The sequence below is a fragment of the Lepidochelys olivacea genome, assembly GCF_965140295.1.
Source record: "Lepidochelys olivacea isolate rLepOli2 genome assembly, chromosome: 11".
NCBI classification, from domain to species: Eukaryota; Metazoa; Chordata; order Testudines; family Cheloniidae; genus Lepidochelys; species Lepidochelys olivacea.
In genome coordinates this window covers 16,806,240-16,812,245 of record NC_140421.1, presented here as the reverse complement: position 1 = coordinate 16,812,245, position 6,006 = coordinate 16,806,240, and the positions used below count along the sequence as shown (strand labels likewise).

The window sequence follows — 6,006 nt, the reverse complement described above, 5'->3', positions numbered from 1 at the left end:
GGAGCAATAGGCACATAGGATAATGGGGCATTATCCGTTTTTATCTGGGTCGGGCAACCCATAACAGCAAAACAGGCTAGCAAATGGTGAATAACTTTGGGAGTGGCCTCCCCACGCTGTGGGGTCGCCCAGAGGAATCCCGAATAGGTATCAATGGAAACATGTAAAAACAAATAGGGGCGGAATTGTGGCACGTGAGTGACATCCATTTGCCACAGCTGATTCGCTGCGGTACCTCTGGGGTTAACGGCATAAGAAAAGGTAGGGGCAGCAGCGGCACAGTGGGGGCAGGAGCGAACAATAGAACGTGCATGATCAGCAGGAATGTGAAATTGTCGGGCCAAAACAGAGGCAGACTGATGAAAAAAGGAATGGCTTTCAATGGGGTCAGAAAAGAGGGAATTTACCTGACCACGTAATGCGCGATCAGCGTGCGCATTGCCTTCAGTAAGTAGCCCAGGCAGAGGGGTATGACTGCGAATATGAGCAACAAAATAAGGGAAATTACGAGTGGTGATGAGATACTGTAAGGACAAAAACAGGCGAAGAAGGTCCGCATCGACCTGAGGGGTAATGAGGGCAAGGGGTAAATGATCAATTACCTGATAAACATAATGGGTGTCCACAATTAAATTAAAGGGACAATCAGCAAAAAAAATTGAAAGGCCAAAATAACAGCAGCCAGTTCTGAGCGCTGTGCGGAACGTTGAGGCAGCGTAAAACGAGAATGCCAACGAGGGGGGTCACCTAATTGATAGGTGACAACACCGCGATGTGGAGAGCCATCAGTAAAAAGAGTGATAGGTGAAACAATAGGTCGAGAGCGGCTAAGACTATGTACGATTAGTGGCACCTTTTGTGTAATCACCAACCGAGGATCTTTTGGGGGATTATAAGAGCTCTCTCCCACATAATCACAAAGAGCAACCTGCCAGGCCAAGGAGTTGTGGTACAAAGAATCAAATTCACTACGTGACAAGGGGAACACAATGGCAACTAAATCAGTGCCCGTGAGTTGCACTGCGCGGTGGCGGGCTTTACGAACAAGGTCGGACAGGGCGTCTAAATAAGGATAAATGTTCCAAGGAGGAGTGGATGACAAATATATCCACTCTATGATAGAGTCGGCTGTGTCTGTACGAGGTACAAACAGAGCCGCAGTAGGCGTATGAGGGGTGGCAAGGAGAACCAACCACAGGGGACGAACCTCAGTGAGTCTATCCACGAACTCCTGACTCAACACAGCATTGATCTGTCGAATGCAGGCAATGTGCTCCTCAGTGATGGCAATAACTGTGCCCGGTGCCTGAGCTCCACATAGGAGCTCGAACAATGGCTGCAGCATCGATGTGGGGAGACGGAAGTAGGGTCGAATGAATAAATGACCCCAAATTTGCTGTAATTTAACAAGGGTTCGGGGTTGGGGTAGAACCACTTCCGGGCGAACAGGGGCAGCATAGGTTTGTAAAACCTTATGCCCGAGATATTGGTAGGGATAAGAGCATTGGATTTTTTCTGGTGCCGCTAACAGGCCATTTTGGCCAAGAATCTGAGACAAATATATATAAATAAATTATATTCTGGCACCGTAAATGCGAATTTTCCACAATCTTGTGGGCAAAGGGGAATTGTGAAGAAACAATCTTTTAAATCTAACACACAAAGTTGATCGGTTTGAGGAATTAAATTCGGGTTTGGCACCCCAAACTGCAAGGGGCCCATGGGTTGGATGCGTTTATTTATTTCTCTTAAATCGTGTAACAGCCTCCATGCACCAGATTTTTTCTTAATAACGAACACCGGGGTGTTCCAAGGACTAGTGGAGCTCTCCAAGAGCTGTGCATGCAAATGTTGTCGCACAAGCGAATGAAGCGCTTTCAGCTTTTCTAGGGGGAGGGGCCACTGGTCAATCCACACGGGCTCTAAGGATTGCCATACCAATGGTAATGCGGAGGGCAAGGTGGGTGGGGGAGGGTTTTGGGCCATTATATATTAATATCGAGGGTGGTGTCCAGCTTTACAAGTAAGTCACGGCCCCAAATATTGAGGTGGACAGGGAGCACAAAAGGGCGGATCGTAGCAAGGGCACGGCCTCCTGGTTTGGAGACCGTGACCCAAGACAAACTTTGGCGCCCGGGTTTGCTACCCCCAATCCCCCACAACTCTTTAGAAGGAACTGTTGGCCAACTGACCGGCCACTCCGGATCACGAATCACCGTAACGTCAGCTCCAGTGTCCACCAGCCCTGTAAAAGGAAAATTATTTAAAAGAAGTGTTAACTGAGGTTTCGAGGGGCGGAGCGACATTGTTAGAGCAACAAGTTGAGAGGACGTGTCGTGACGCGGCGACTGAGACAGCGTTGATCCAAAGCCGCCTCCGCCCCGGGCTCAATCCTCTGCGGCTGGCACCTGATAGGGGACTAAAATCAATTGTGCAATTGACCGTCCACGCGGGAGCGACTGCGGAAGATGGGTCCACACCTGAACCTTAATAACGCCGGTGTAATCGGCGTCAATGACCCCTGGGATGACAAAAAAACCCTGTTTCCCAGCGTGTGAGCGAGGGAGAACCAGACCCACAAATCCGGCAGGGAGAGGTCCCGTCACCTGTGTAGGTATGGTGCAAACCTCCCCCGGCAACTGAAAATCAGCGTCCTCCTGCATAATCAAATCAAGCCCTGCACTTCTGGCAGTCACCGCCCTCATGGAGTCTATGGATTTTAAGGCAGAGGAACAGTTGTCTGATTGGGGAACACCCCCGTTTAGCCCTGGGTTTGGGGGGGACCCGTCGTGCAGTTTCCCGACCTGCTACGACACTGATTAGCCCAGTGATAGCCCTTCCGACACTTGGGGCACTTCTTTGAGGGGCGGGCGGGCGCCGTCGATGAGCGGCACTCCCGCTGAAAGTGACCCTCCTTACCACAGCGGTAACAACGCTTCCCCTCCTTCCCGCTTTTCCACAGGGCGGCGGCCAGAACCCCAGCTTTATGTGCTTGTGTGCCGATGTTTTGGCACGCCCGCAGCATGTCCAACAGCTCTAGAACGCCAGCGGCTTGTGCCGCCTGGAGAGCACGGCGGCAATCCTCGTTCGCATTTTCAACTGCCATTTTTAACGGGATCTCCTGAGCTGCCACAGGGCTATCCACCTGTCGGAGGATAGCCTCCTGCAATCTGTTGGTAAAATCCATAAAGGACTCTGATGCACCCTGACGGATACTGGCAAAGCTTTTGGTAGGCTTGCCTGAATCCGGGACCTTCCGGAAAGCATGCTGGGCGCAGGCAGAAATAATGGGGAAGACAGCCTGAGGGAGCTGAGACTGCATCTGAACGGTAGCAAACTGGCCCTCCCCTGCCAAGTGCTCATAAATGACACCATGCTCTCTATATACCTGGGCTTGGCGTTCCGCCATCTGCCGATACTCACTAAGCCAAATAACATACTGACTGGGTGTCAGCATCATGCGTAACAGCGCCTTCCAATCTTCAGGGACCAGGGTGTACCCAGTACCTAGCCCTTCAAGGAGACCACGTACATACGTGCTAGTGAGGCCGAACTCGCGAATCGCTTTCTTTACCTCTCTGATCACCAAGTAAGGCAAACTGTTTGCAAGCTGGTTGCCCTGGCCATCATCCTGCCAGGTCACCGGACAAACTGAGACCAGATCAGCCAGCTCCTCTGCTGTAATATCTGAGTGAGTCTTCGCTGTGTGAACCATTTGTTGCACCAGCGAAAGTCCCTGAGCGGACGCGGACCCCACGGGGGGATGGGGCTCCACGGGGAGATGGTGATCACACACCGGCTCCGGTGGGGAAGACGGGGAGGAGGTGGTAATTGAGGCTCTGGGGGCGAAGCAGGAGGAGGGATGGCTTCAGGAGCGGACAGGAGTGGCGAGATCACCAGCCCCACGAGGGAGGGCCTTTCTGAGGCGACACGCTGTATCGCGTCGCGGCAGAGGTGCCAGGCATGTAAAGCCTGCACGGGCGCCCGAGGCTCTTTGTGCAATCTCTGGCCCAACCGCTCCCAGTCCGCTAGCTTAAGGGTTCCGGCTTCAGGGTACCACGGGCATTGGACACTCACCTCCTGTAGCAGGAGAGTGAGTTCTCGAGTGGGGCAATCATGCTGAGCCTTACGCAGCAAATACTGTAGCTCATTGCGGTGTTGCACTTGCAAAGCAGAGAGGGAGCTTCCCATACTTACCACAACGAAAAATACTCACCGGGATCCGCGAAGCGGATGAGTGACGCGTCTGAAACCCTTGCCGGGCGAGGTGAGTGCTGAGGGCCCCACGTTTGGGCGCCAGTTGTTGCGGTTCAAATATAAGACAGAACAAGGCTTTAAGCAAGCAAGCAGGCTGGTCTGCCGACGGGCTGGTCTGCCTGTCAGCTTTTCCACCCTCTACTTTATTTCTCTCTCTCCCCCTGCACATTACATACTCCAACAGATAAAAGGAATACACTGGCTTTGTATAATATTCTTATTTACCAATTTCTATCTACCGCACTCCTTGCTCTCGGGCCTTGAGCCCAGTCCTGGGAGGCTTCCCACGGTTCATGTCATCTGGGCAAGATTCCAAGGTTCATGCCCTTGAGAGGAGCCGTGTGTGCACTGCTCCTACACAACACTCTGGGTGTGCCCTGAATGTTGCCAAGTGCATGAACCCCGTATGAATCCTACAATTGGGTTGCAACAGGCCAAATGGGTCTTGAGCCTAAAAAGGTTGAGAACCACTATATAGACAATGCCTGTAACAGAACATGTTGGCCCTTTAAGGACAGGTTCTATGCCTACCACTCCTGTTACTTTCTCAGTCCAGGACTTTGTGGAGTTTTGCTCTTGAAGGGAGCATGGGTACTGTTGGCTGAAAGCAAGGCCTTTTGAGAAGGAGATGTGGGAATGAGGCTATAAGAAGTAGCCATTTCTACTGTGGGAAGAAACTGAGAGAGAGCGAGAGCGCACGAGCCTGCTGATAGGGCTCTGTAGTGACTTGGGCAAAGATTGTGGTGTGTCTCCCAGCAGAGACAGAGCCCAGGAGAGGCATTGCTGAAGAAGTGTGTGGAAGGACCTGGAAGAAGGCGTAGAACAGAGGGAGGAAAGCTGTCAGGGAGGCAGCCCCGATGGAAGAGTGAAGTGAAAATATGGGAAACTGGAGCAGATGACTGCTTCACTACTTAAGTCAGTTGCAGCCAAGGGACTTGGGATCCTCTGTGCTCCTAGTGCCACCTTGAGGTGACGTGCTGATACCCATATGTAAAGCTGGACCCATGTAACCAAGGGACAAAGGACTTTGTAAACCCCTGCAGCCAAGGGGTGAAAGGCTAATTGATTACCCAAGTTCCTGTGAACCACTGAAGGGAGAATTGTGGCTCTGGAGTGGAATTAAGTGAAGGCTTTTTGTTGAACTTCTGTCTTATTTGGACTTGCATCAGCCCTGGACTGGGCAGAATCTGTTTTGATGGAAGAGCTAAATTACCTACCCTACTGGGTGAGGGAAGTTAAGGCACTGTTGGAAGGGGAAACTGAGGCAATGACTGCACCCAATGAGGAGGAGGAAAGACAAACTATGTTGTCATTGTGCTAACTCCTCTGTCATTGTCACATGAGGTGATCTCGGAGTAGGTGACTCCTTCTGAGCTAGCAGCTCATCACTTACGGGAGCCTTTTGGGATTGTTTGGGAGTGGAATCCCCACCAGTTACTAATCTCAGGTCTCCTGCCTGGGAATGGGATGCATTACTGATGACTCACACCAGACCAGCCTAGTCATTAAGTTTCTGATTAAGAGTAATTCTTATAAAAGTAATTCTTACTCCAAACATAAGTCTATAGCAGTGGCAGTAAATTGGGTTGAAACTAGAGGAACAACTCAAATTAAGATTATTCCTTGCTAACAGACTAGTTAGATAGGCAGGACATAATTTTTGAATGGCCTGGAACAAATCTGTAACATTTATACTTACCAAAATGCCTGCATTATCTATTGCTTAATCAGTGGTTGTGTAAGAAATCA

The 6,006-nt window shown here is 50.8% G+C and overlaps 1 long non-coding RNA gene across 1 annotated transcript; it reads right to left on the bottom strand.

The window, feature by feature from the left end:
• Positions 1-440: 440 nt before the first annotated feature.
• Positions 441-4,303, bottom strand: LOC311528642. The gene is made up of 3 exons (XR_014713652.1): positions 4,217-4,303; positions 2,193-2,245; positions 441-474 (listed from the first exon to the last, which is right to left on the bottom strand). It is a non-coding gene; the product is annotated as an uncharacterized lncRNA (long non-coding RNA).
• Between the last annotated feature and the right edge of the window lie 1,703 nt (positions 4,304-6,006).